The sequence below is a fragment of the Equus asinus genome, chromosome 1 (genome assembly GCF_041296235.1).
Source record: "Equus asinus isolate D_3611 breed Donkey chromosome 1, EquAss-T2T_v2, whole genome shotgun sequence".
NCBI lineage: Eukaryota > Metazoa > Chordata > Mammalia > Perissodactyla > Equidae > Equus > Equus asinus.
The window spans coordinates 149,898,736-149,910,919 of NC_091790.1; the positions used below are offsets into that span (position 1 = coordinate 149,898,736).

The 12,184-nt window shown below is 36.3% G+C and overlaps 1 long non-coding RNA gene across 2 annotated transcripts in view; it reads right to left on the minus strand.

The window, feature by feature from the left end:
* Positions 1 to 12,184, minus strand: part of LOC139045308 (uncharacterized) — an 88,864-nt gene that overhangs the window by 15,671 nt on the left and 61,009 nt on the right. The gene's annotated exons all lie outside the window — the stretch shown is intronic.

A 12,184-nucleotide genomic window follows, 5' to 3' on the forward strand; every position in this document is an offset into this window, starting at 1 on the left:
TCACGGTGGATGATAAACCTCTCACCAGCAGCCTTAAAGGTTCTTTGGCCAATGTTGCCTGCAAATTCTCAGCTGTGTATCAATTGTACAATTTGCCTTTTTTTTTTTTTTTCTGTGTTAGCCAGGCTGCAAAGCACAGCTATAAAATATTGACTAACTGTAGAGAATGGGACCATCGCAAATATAGGCTATCCAATCTCAGTTGGTCCTCTAATATCATGTAAAAATCCTTTTAAAAGTCTCATGTGTCAATATACATTCTCTCCAAAGCTCTAATAATCTGTTAGCCCTTTTACTTGTATTAATATAAAGAATAGCTAACATTTATCAAGCCCTCCTTGTGACAGGAGTTTTACAAGCGTTATCTCATTTCATCCTTGCAACCACCCCATGACAGGTATTATTATTGGCCTCAACTTACATGTGAAGAAATTTAGGATTGGAGACATTAAGCCATTTGCTCCAGGTTGCAGTTAGTATATGGAGGAGGCAGAGTTCAAATCAATCCCTCTCTGATTCCAGAACAATGCATTTTAACCACTAGGCGGCTCTGCATACTTCTCAACAGGCTATTCCAAATGTTCACCGCTCTCTCTTAAAGTCTCCCAGGACTCCTGCCCTCCACTTCTTTTCAGCAGATGTCCTTACTTTCCATATCACTGCAGGAGTAGACACTGGCAGAATACAGCAACTATATCTCCTTCCCCTGCCACCCACACCTACCACCATCTTTCCTCCGCCGTTTATGTGAGAATTATCAAGTCCAGATCCTCCTCTCTTCTTCCAGGTCTCACATTATCATTTATTCCCTCTTCTGTATTTTTAACCTCTCCCTGTTATCTCTTTCCTTGCAGGATATGAACATGGTCAAATCTTTCTCATCTTAAGAAAAAAATCATTAACTTGGCCATTCCTTCTAGGTACTTCCATTTTCACTCTTCATGAAAGACTAGCCTATACTTCTGGTCTCAACCCTTGAAATTGTGAGACCCATGAGGACAGAGACCACATCTATCTTGTTTATTGCTCTACCCGCTCACCATCCATGCTTAGCGTAGTGGAGGCACTAGCAGACATTTGTTAAAGTTTTATTCAATTAATGAATGGATGCATGGGTGCAAGGAAGAAATAAATAGGATTTTCGTCTCCAACAAGTTTTTGAAAACACTGGTGGTCCTGCTCTATCTGAAATCAAAGGTCATTATTTTCCCTCTTCATGCCTATTTCTCATTTTGTAATAGCTTCCTCTCCCTTATCTCATTCAGGTAAAACTATCACATCAGACAAGTATAGCTTAGGTACTATAGTAATAAAAACATTTGTATTTGTCTCCCACTCTCCTTTAAAAGATTTTTTTCTGGGACAAGCTTTCACCCTCTCTCTGGATGAAATCTAGGGAAAATTCCATGATTTTCTGGTCACTGTTAGTGACCAGCTGTATCACAGACCTGAAGGCCCAGTATCTCCCAGGGCTGATTAAATGCATCTATTCAATAAAAATTATTTTCTTCTTCTTTTTTTTTTTTTTTGAGGAAGATTTGTCCTGAACTAACATCTGCCACCAATCCTCCCCTTTTTGCTGAGGAAGACTGGCCCTGAGCTAACATCCATGCCCAACTTCCTTTGCTTTATATGTGGGATACCTGCCACAGCATGGCTTGACAAGCAGTGCGTAGGCCTGCACCCAGTATCCGAACCGGCAAATCTCAGGCCGCTGAAGCAGAACGTGTGCACTTAACACTGTACCACTGGGCTGGCCCCAAAAACGACTTTCTTCTTAAGAGGAATTTTCATACCAATTGTTAATATGTGTGTGTGTACACACACACACACATACATGTATATATATATATGACAAACATATTTAAGTTAAATATAAATTTTATATATATGTGTATTCCATGTTGTTATATTCCTTATTCCTCACTCTTGGCTCAGACCTTTTGGATTCATGGCTTTTAACGTAAATTTTTCCACAAGACACAGCTTCTCATTTGTCTTCCTTTGCTCTATGCATCATCTATTAATCATTTCCAACCTATTTCTGCTCTTAATCTTGAAATTGGTAGGCCCACATCATCTTGGAAGAGGAGGGTGTAATTTATATTCACTTGGGAGCTCTTTAAGGGAGGGTGTCCTATCCTTTCATCCCCCCAAAATGTAACTGTCCTCCTGGCCGCCTGATGTTGTTCCCATTTTACACACGTTCCTTAGGACCCAGCAGAATATAGAACGCTAAATGGTCAAGCTATTTATTTTGAGTTTGAAGTGTTAAATGTGTGAAACATTAGGTTGAAGTCAGATAAGCAAAACTCAAGTTTATACTTCATTGTTTCTGCAATAGGAATGCCACAAATTCAGTACCAAAATTTGCAATAATCAAATTCTGAGAATTTCAATATTAGAATCTTACACATTTCTTCCCACCCTTTCCCATAATAGCCACTGATGGTTTTCTTCTTACTCCTTGCCCATCCTACCCCCATCTAGTCAACCCTCCCATCACTCACTTTTTGGCATGAGTAACTCGGCCTCTGCTTGTGCCTAGGTTCATTATGTGGCAGCTGTTTTCATTACCATCTCATTATTTCACTGAGGGGGAGATGTTTCCATGGTGATGCTGAACTGCATAAGTAGAGATTTTACTACACTGAGCTTTTATCTACTCAGTGTTCCAGTTAGAGGGGAATTGAGCTAGAACCTTTCCAGTAGGAAAAGGGATTGTAAATCTCCCTTCTGTTTCCTGTTATGGGGCTGTGTTTTTTATGAGTGAAACTATGTTGAATGTATAATTTCTTGACAACAGATGGGAGTTGATGAAGAAAATCAGAAGTTGTTTCTTTTTATTCTAATTAACTTGCCCTTTCAACATAGCCATGGAAGTTTCCAGAGTAGCATTACATAGGATAATTGACTAGCACTATTAATATTTTTTTAATAGCCCCATCAGGGAAAGAGAATTTGGAGTCCCAGGAAAAATTCTGTATGACAACTAAACCCAGTCACTAATGTGATTATTGCCTAAGCTTTGATTGCTTCCAAAGTTGTCATTGCCTGGGGAAACAAAGGTCACAACAGCGTTGAAATCCTATTTAATACTTTCTTCGTATGTGAATGAGTGACACTCACTTTTCATTAATTGCTTTGTGGTTAATCCTGTGTTTGTAGGAAGATTTTTGTTAATATATTTTGCCTATTAAGGCTTCAATAATTTGATTTTCACTAAAAGTAAACCTATCCGTAGCAGCAAATTCTTTTTTCACTATTTGCCTTTGGACTTTTAGCCAAATCAAACCACACATGTTTAACCCTTAAATTCTTAAGCTTCATGTTCGTATTTTAATGTGACAACATTTTGCTAACTGAAGTCCAAGGACAATTAAAAAGTTTCAAGTAAACAGCACTGACATTGATAGAATTATTAAGGACATCCATTAAACAAATGCACTAATAAGGCAAGTACATTGGAGCATGTGGTGGTTAATTCAGAGCATGATCAAACTAATTATGGCATGGAATTCAGTTTAATGTACATTTATCTCTGATCTGATCCTATGGACTTTATAATCAGGAGAATATTGTTTTCACACAGTTACTGATATCTCAGTGTTACTGCTACAGAGATTCTCCTGTAGCTAATTTTCAGTAAATGTAAGCCAATAGGTGGTACAGTAGGATACAGTGTAACAGAACACTTCTTGAGGAAATACTAAGTATTAAAACAGTGGTAAATTTTTTCCTATAGTACCTCATTTATTACTTGCACCAACATGAGGTTGATATTACTATTTCCATTTACATGATGATGAAACAAATATTTTGGATGTTTAACGTGTCAAATGTCAAACATCCAGTCTGTGTTAGCACTGAAGTTCAAATTCTGGTGTTCAAATATATTGTTCCTAACACCTCATCAGAAGTAATTACGGAATTATGGTAGTCACTGTTGGTCCCTAAATAAGCTAGGAGAGCTTTTTTGGGACGCTGTGTGAACACTTGTAAGGTGACAGCATGATGGAGAAGCACAGAAGAGAGCAAAATCTAGCACAAAAATCTGCTTTTATGAAGAATTTTATATACTAATAAATAATAGCCTACAATATCTTGGACAAACAAATCACATATTAAAATGAAAAACAGATTTTTTTGTAGATGAGGATTGGTTTGGTGGGCAATTCAAACTTTAGTACAGTTTCTCCTGTCCATGAACCTTCATTTCAAATCAAAGTGCATTAGAATTGTTCATTACTGTTTACTTAAGATGCTTCTATTTCAACCAAAGTCTCACTCCTAAGGGAGTAATATCACCTACCTCTACATGAAACTCAAGTAATTTCTTCCCTAAGTATTTAGATATAACCCATAGAATGTCATAACCTGTATATTTGAAATAAGTGTAGATTCAAGACATGATGGTCTTGCCTTAATATCCCATTTGGGACTCAAAGTTCTATTTCATTAACCCACTGAACTAGGTTAAGTAAATCCCATCTTTGCTTATAAGAATCTTCTTATTTCATTCCCCACAAAACTTTGTTTTCTATATTTTAAATTAAGAGGAAATTTTGGAGTTGAGGAAAGAAACGTACATTGACATAGGGTTATCAGGATAACTTCCAGGATATTTCCAAAATTTGTAAGATGAAAATAACATAACCAGTGTTAAGCCAAGTGTTTGTAGAATTGAGTCCTTTGAAAATGTAGTTATAGACAAAGCAGAGTTCCATTTGATTGCAAGCTGAGTATCACCTGGTACTATTTTTGTATAGTCTATTATTATCAAGAAATGTCTTTACAGAGTGAAAGTATAGTGACCTTTCAGTCCTTTAAATGTGGATAAGAGCTCAATGTCAAAATACATTGCTATGCCTCACCACATAGCTAGAAAGAAAATTAATCAAAATTTTATGTGTGCAGATGGAAATGCTTAAGCCAGTTTTACAAACCAATTACTGTGCGGTTCCAAAAACCTGTAACTTGTTCGAGATTTAATACACACTGAACGGCCTCAGAACTCCTTGAAGAATAATAATTCAAACTTAATGTAGAATGTAAGTTGACTGCTATTTCTGTGTTCTTTAGTTTCTATATTTTGCAGTTAAGGTAAGTTATAATTCAGAACCATGTAGGAGGTAGCCTTATAGAATACGTTTTTTGCTGATTGGCCTTTTCACAAAGACTTATGCAGCATATTTTTAGTGACGTAGTACCATTGCTATTAGGGTGCCTGATTCTGCACTCCTTGTTCAGAATAAATGTCCTGAGAATCCTGGATAAAGATAGCTAGATTTAGGATTAAGAAGCAGGGTTTCATTTTGGCATTTGTCCTAGCTAAAGCTTCAGAATTACTATCAAAGGACCTAATTCTGCAGAGATTTTTGTTGTTACTGTTAGCGTTTTTGCTTAGAAAAGCTGTTGATGTCCAGATCAAAGAGTACACTTTACTGTTTCATTGTAAATAATTTTTTATTACAGTGTAAATGATATGTGCTTAAGGTATAAAAATTAGAAAAAGAAACAAAATAAAACTCACTCATAATTCCACCACCCAGAGATAACCATTGTTAATATTTTAGTATTTACTATTACTATTATAATCTAATAAACATATTTTATATAATTTACATAATATGCTAAAATTGATACTAGTGTTAACATTTTAGCATTTTCTTCTATATTTTTTAAAATTGCAATACATCATATTATGACTGTCATTTAGTGAGCAATATATTTTCAATGTTTTTCCATGTCTTCTATAAGACCATTTGTAACGGCATGAAAATATTAAAGACTAAATAGAAAGTGTCCCAAATATGAATCTTCAAATTTTTTGTTTTATTACTCTCCAAAAGTGTTTTGGAAAATGTAGATACCCAATTGCTCATTTTAAGTCAATATATAAATTTTTTATCATGAGTTTGACAGCTACTAGTTACCAAATGTGCCATTTCCACAATATTAAAATATTAACATTTTAAATTAAAACTGTCACAGTGCTCTTAAATATAGCTAATGGAATGGAATATCACAGTGATTTGATGCCCACAATTGTACATTTGAAAGATACATCAACAAGCTCTTTTTGTCAGAAAGTATACATTGTTCCTTCCCTCCTTATGCTTGCATTCCTGTTACACCTACCCCACCGAGTTTTTATTTTAATATAATCTATTTTTATGTTTGAAGTATTTATGTTTTGAAAGGATTTGTTGATTACACCTTTATACCTCTCTGAAACAAAATATACACATAAAATGACATTTGAAAATTCATTTATTGTCTGTTACCATAAATCTCTAAGTGTTAAAAAATTTCTTTTGGCTTGAGTTATGATTATATTTAATATTAAATGATTGATCAAAGAAACCTAAATACCTTATGGTTTTTATAAATTATTATTAAACATTAGAATAAGATTTTTTTGTGTGTGTGAGGAAGATTGGCCCTGAGTTAACATCTGTTGCCAAGCTTCCTCTTTTTTTTGCTTTAGGGAAGATTGTCACTGAGCCAACATCTGTGCCAATCTTCCTCTACTCCATATGTGTGAGGCTGCCACAGGATGGCTTGATGAGCGGTGTTCAGGTCAGTGCCTGGGATCCGAACCCGCAAAGCCCGGGCTACCGAAGCGTAGTGTGGGAACCCAACCACCACACCATCAGGCCAGCCCTAAAGTAAGATTTTATCAGAAATAAATTTCTTAATATGATGGATGCAGTTCTTTTTTTTTCAATAGAGGGTGTATCCATGGGTAAGTATGCCTTATTTCTAAAATGAGACAAGTTTTAGTGGAAATTAATAAAAGGTCATTAGTAAGTGTACAGTTCACATGAAGTTTTTTCATGATTGTTTCTAAGCGCATTATTTACAGAAAAATCCACAACACATCCCCTTTAAGTTAGTCCAAATTGAATAAGTATGTGGCAGGAATGAAAAAGTGAGCAGAGAGGTTGTTGACAGGTGATGGCAAACAAGAGCCCTACACAAAGAAAAGACAAATGTGAGCTTACAGGATCAATAATATTTTAGCAAATGTTAATGGAAATATTTCTCCTATGACTCTGAGTATATGCTAGACAAAAAAAACAATCTCACTGACCTACCTGCACTATTGTTCTTTTCGCTGAAACAGGAGACACTCATAGGAAGTAAAAATGGACTATTTCACTACCTCCGCCTTGAAATCATTAAAAAAAAAAAAAAGTAACAGAGACCCAAACAGTGTCTTGATTAAAGAAGCCTTCACAGATGCCAAAATTTAATTGTCCTTTGTTTGGCACCCCATAGTGTTTATACAACCTGGGGAAATGCTACCTTCTTAAGTTCAAGATGGGCAAGAGGTGTGTCTTTTTCTGGTAAAGTGGACAAATGCATTAGGGAAAGTGAAGATGGAAAAGGAAAATAGACATGATACCTTGACCATAGGCACATTTTCAGGTTTAAGAAAAAACATTTAAAAAATGAAGATCTGGAAACTGATTTTCGTAAAACTGTCAATACTGTGTTCTGTGTGGAGCGTTTTCAAATATCTCCAAAGATCCTGAACCTCAGATTGAACATCATTGGTGTACTAGGTCTTTAACAGTAAAACGTTCGCCTAAATACACTAACTTAAGTGGTTAATATTAAACATAATTGTTTGTAAGATGGTCACTCAGAAAGAGGAAATTCCCACAATCCTACATTTAGCTATATAATAATTGAATGATAACAGTTTATGGCTGGTAGAGACTAGCTCAATCTTCTGGATATAGATAGAAAACTGAAATGCCCAGAGAGGGGAATGATTCTTCCCATGTCACCTACATAGTTAGTGGTAATAGAGTAACTAGGGTTAGAAACCAAATGCCTTCTTTTATGAACCATAGTGCTTAGGAAAGAAATTCTCTTCCATTTATTCTTTAAAGTCCAGCCTTAATATAGCTTCAAACTAGAATTCAAAAATTGCCAAGTGCCAGGTACAGAGAGGGGCTTCTGTGCAAACAAGCTGGTTGCCAGGAAATTATCTAAATTTCACAGAACAAACTGAATTCTAGTGTCATCACCATATCTATTTGTTCTTCATGGTTTTCAGGCCTGGCTGTTTTCCTGGTGTCCACTTCAGCATTTGCTTTCTTGGTCTTTGGAGTCCTTAGCTTCTGCTTTCCTCGAAACTGGCCAGAGACTTTCCTCACCATGCATAGCCTGTGCCTCATAACCAGAAATCATAATTTAATTGATGTGGAATGTGACCTGGGCTTTGGAATTTTTGGAAGATCCCCACATGATTCTAAATGGCAGATGAGTTTGGGAATAAGGTCTTTAATGGCTACAGAGTCTCTATAACTTATCTAACGAATAGTTTCTCAGTGGACATATTTTAGGGTTGTTGTTAAGTTTCCACTATTTCAAACAGCACTAGCAAGAACATCCCCTTAGCAAAATTTTTCAGCACAATCGTTGTTACTTTCTTAGGACAAATTCCTTCTACTGGAATTATTGGATCAAAAAGTATGAACATCTCCAAACTGTCCTCAAAAAGGATTCACCAACTTATACTTTTACAAACGATGTATAAACATCTTTTCCTATTCCCAGTTAATATTATTTAATTATTCTTGTTATTTCTATTTGTAAGTAAAAAATGGTTTTATTTTAATTTTATTTCTTGTGTTACTAGGGAGGTCAAATTCCCACCCCGTTCTCAGTTTATTTTGCCCTTTTATTTCTTCTGTGAATTATTCATACGTGTCTTTTTGTTCATTTTTCTCTGAGTGACAATCTCTTCTCTGATTTATTTCTCTTTACATACTAAAGCTATAGATCCTTTGTCATATATGTTGTACATATATTCAAGGTTGTTTGCCTTTCATTATTACTTTGCCATACAGATTTTTTTATAAAGTCAAATAATCTAATTTTTTATTGCCTCCATCTTTTTTTTTTTTAAAGATTGGCCCCTGGGCTAACAACTTGTTGCCAATCTTCCTTTTTTTTTTTCTTTGAAGATTGGCACCTGGGCTAACAACTGCTGCCAATCTTTTTTTTTCCCCCTGCTTTATTTCCCCAACACCCCCCGTACATAGTTTTAGATCTTAGTTGCAGGCCCTTCTAGTTGTGGGATGTGGGACGCCGCCTCAACGTGGCCTGATGAGCAGTGCCATGTCCGTGCCCAGGATCCGAACCCTGGGCCGCCGCAGCGGAGCACGAGAACTTAACCACTTGGCCACGGAGCCGGCCCCGCTTCCATCTTTTTTATATTGGAATATATTTGTACACATTGAGAAGTAATCACCACAGTAAGTCTAGTTACCATCCATCACCATTCATAGGTCTAAAAAATTTTTTTCTTTTTTTTATTTTCTTTTTTTTTTTTTTTTTAGATTTTATTTTTTTCCTTTTTCTCCCCAAAGCCCCCCGGTACATAGTTGTATATTCTTTGTTGTGGGTCCTTCTAGTTGTGGCATGTGGGACGCTGCCTCAGCGTGGTTTGATGAGCAGTGCCATGTCCGCGCCCAGGATTCGAACCAACGAAACACTGGGCCGCCTGCAGCGGAGCTCGCGAACTTAACCACTCGGCCACGGGGCCAGCCCCTTTTTTTTATTTTCTTGTGGTGAGGACTTGTAAGATTAACTCTCTTAGCAACTTTCAAATTTGTAACACGATGTTATTGATTATAGTCACCATGCTGCACATCACAACCCAGGCCATTTATTTTATAACTGGGAGTTTGTACCTTTTGATCCCCTTCACCGATTCTGCCCACTCCCCACCCTGTCTCCCTTCTGGCAACCATCAATCTGTTCTCTGTATCTATGAGCTTTGTTTTTGTTTGCTTGTTTGCTTTTTTAGATTCCGAATATAATTGAGGTTATATGGTATTTGTCTTTCTCCGTCTGACACCTCACTTAGCAAAATACCCTCAAGGCTTACCCATGTTGTAACAAATGGCAAGATTTCATTCTTTTTTGTGGATGAATAGTGTTCCACTGTGCATGTGTGTACCACATGTTCTTTATCTATTCATCTACCAATAGACACTTAAGTTGTTTCTATATCTTGGCTATTATAATAATGCTGCAATGAACATGGGGATGCATGTATCTTTTTGAAATAATGTTTTTTCATTTTCTTTGGATAAAAATCTACAAGTAGAATTGCTGGATCATATGGCAGTTCTATTTTTAATTTTTTGAGGACCCTCCATACTGTTTTCCACAGTGGCCGCATGAGTTTACATTCCTACTGATAGTGCACAAGGATTCCCTTTTCTCCACATCTTCACCAACACTTTTTATTTCTTGTCTTTTTGATAATCATTCTAACAAGTGTGAGGTGATATCTCACTGTGGTCTTGATTTGTATTTCTCTGATGATGAATGATGTGGATCATTTTTTCATGTGCCTGTTGGCCACCTGTATGTCTTCCCTGGAAAAATGTCTATTTAGATCGTCTGCCCTTTTTTTTTTTTTAAGATTTTGTTTTTCCTTTTTCTCCCCAAAGCCCCCCGGTACATAGTTGTGTATATTTTTAGTTGTGGGAACTTCTGGTTGTGGCACGTGGGACACTGCCTCAGCATGGCCTGGCAAGCGGTGCCTTGTCCGCGCCAAGGATCCGAACCGGTGAAACCCTGGGCTACTGAAGCAGAGTGAGCGAACTTAACCACTCAGCTACAGGGCTGCCCCCTGCCCATTTTTTAATTCAGTTGTTTGTTTTTCTGCTATTGAGTTCTTCATATATTTTGGATATTAATCCCTTATCAGATATATGATTTATAAATATTTTCTGCTATTCAGTAGGTTGCCTTTTCATTTCATTGATGGTTTACTTTGCTGTGCAGAAGTTTTCTAGATTGATGTAGTTGTACTTTTTTTTGCTTTTGTTGCCTTTGCTTTTGGAGTCAGATCCAAAAACTCATTGCCAAGACCAATATCAGAGAGCTTACTGCCTACGTTTTCTTCTAGGAGTTTTATGGTTTCAGGTCTTACATTCAAGTCTTTAATCCATTTTGCATTAATTTTTGCATATGGTGTAAGACAGTGGTCTACTTTCATTCTTTTGCATGTGGCTGTCCAGTTTTCCCAACACCATTTATTGAAGAGCCTCTCCTTTCCCCATTGTATATTCTTGCCTCCTTTGTTGTAAATTAATTGACCATATATGTGTGTGTTTATTTCTTGGCTCTCTATTATCTTCCATTGATCTATGTGTGCCAGTTTCTTGACTTAAAAAACCACAGTCTTTCATTATCAATTTTTCTAACCCTCAAAAAATAACCATTATCAAGACTAAAATGGTTATTTTTATGGTAGATGAGTTTTAGAACAATGTAATGGGTTTATATCATTTAACCATCACTTGCATCCATTTCTTACCAGAAATATAATCTAAAAAACACAAAAGACATGCAAACGTTTACCTCTACCATTTTGCAACATCTCTGCAATTTCAAAAATGGAATTTTCCTGGGTATACTGAAGAGGCAGGGAAGCAATGATGATGGCGTAACAGAGCCAGATGATGTTCAACTGGAGACTCTCTTGCTCATTTTATTTCATAATCAAAATCCCAAACATAAAGTTTAAAAGGGATTCAGTTCCCCATAGTGCTACCCTGACATTTCTGTTTGTCTGTAATGTATCCATAGATCTAGATCTCAAGTCCTGTGGAAAGTTAGCATTAAATTACTGGTTAATGTTACTCTGGAAGAATCATGTTCATTACAGCATGTCTTTGAACCAACTCAAATATCCTTATAGTTGTCCTTCAGTTTATGATGCTGAACGTATGGTACTCTAGCCCTATAAGAAAATAGCAAAGATGAGATTGCCTTGTAGTCTAATTTAGACAGTTAATTTTATCTTTGTTTTCCTAAGTCACATTTCATTGTGCTTCTTGATGGTGCAAAACTAATTGGCTCTTATCACAGTTACATTACCTTCAAAGGCAGATAAAATTAATGCAAAGTAAAAGATCACTACAATCAGAGATATCTGGTTAAAAGGGAGATAGGCTTGCATAAAGTGGCTGCACAATCCACAGAAGGCACTGGCAGAAAAATAAATCATTACTTTCTCCAGGTTATCATCCTGTCCTCTAGTTCATTATTTTGTATCATTTGTTTTAACCTTGGATTGTCCCTACTACATCTGCTCTACTGTGATTAATTCTGCTGATGGAAATAAACTGTGGAAGGGCAACATTGT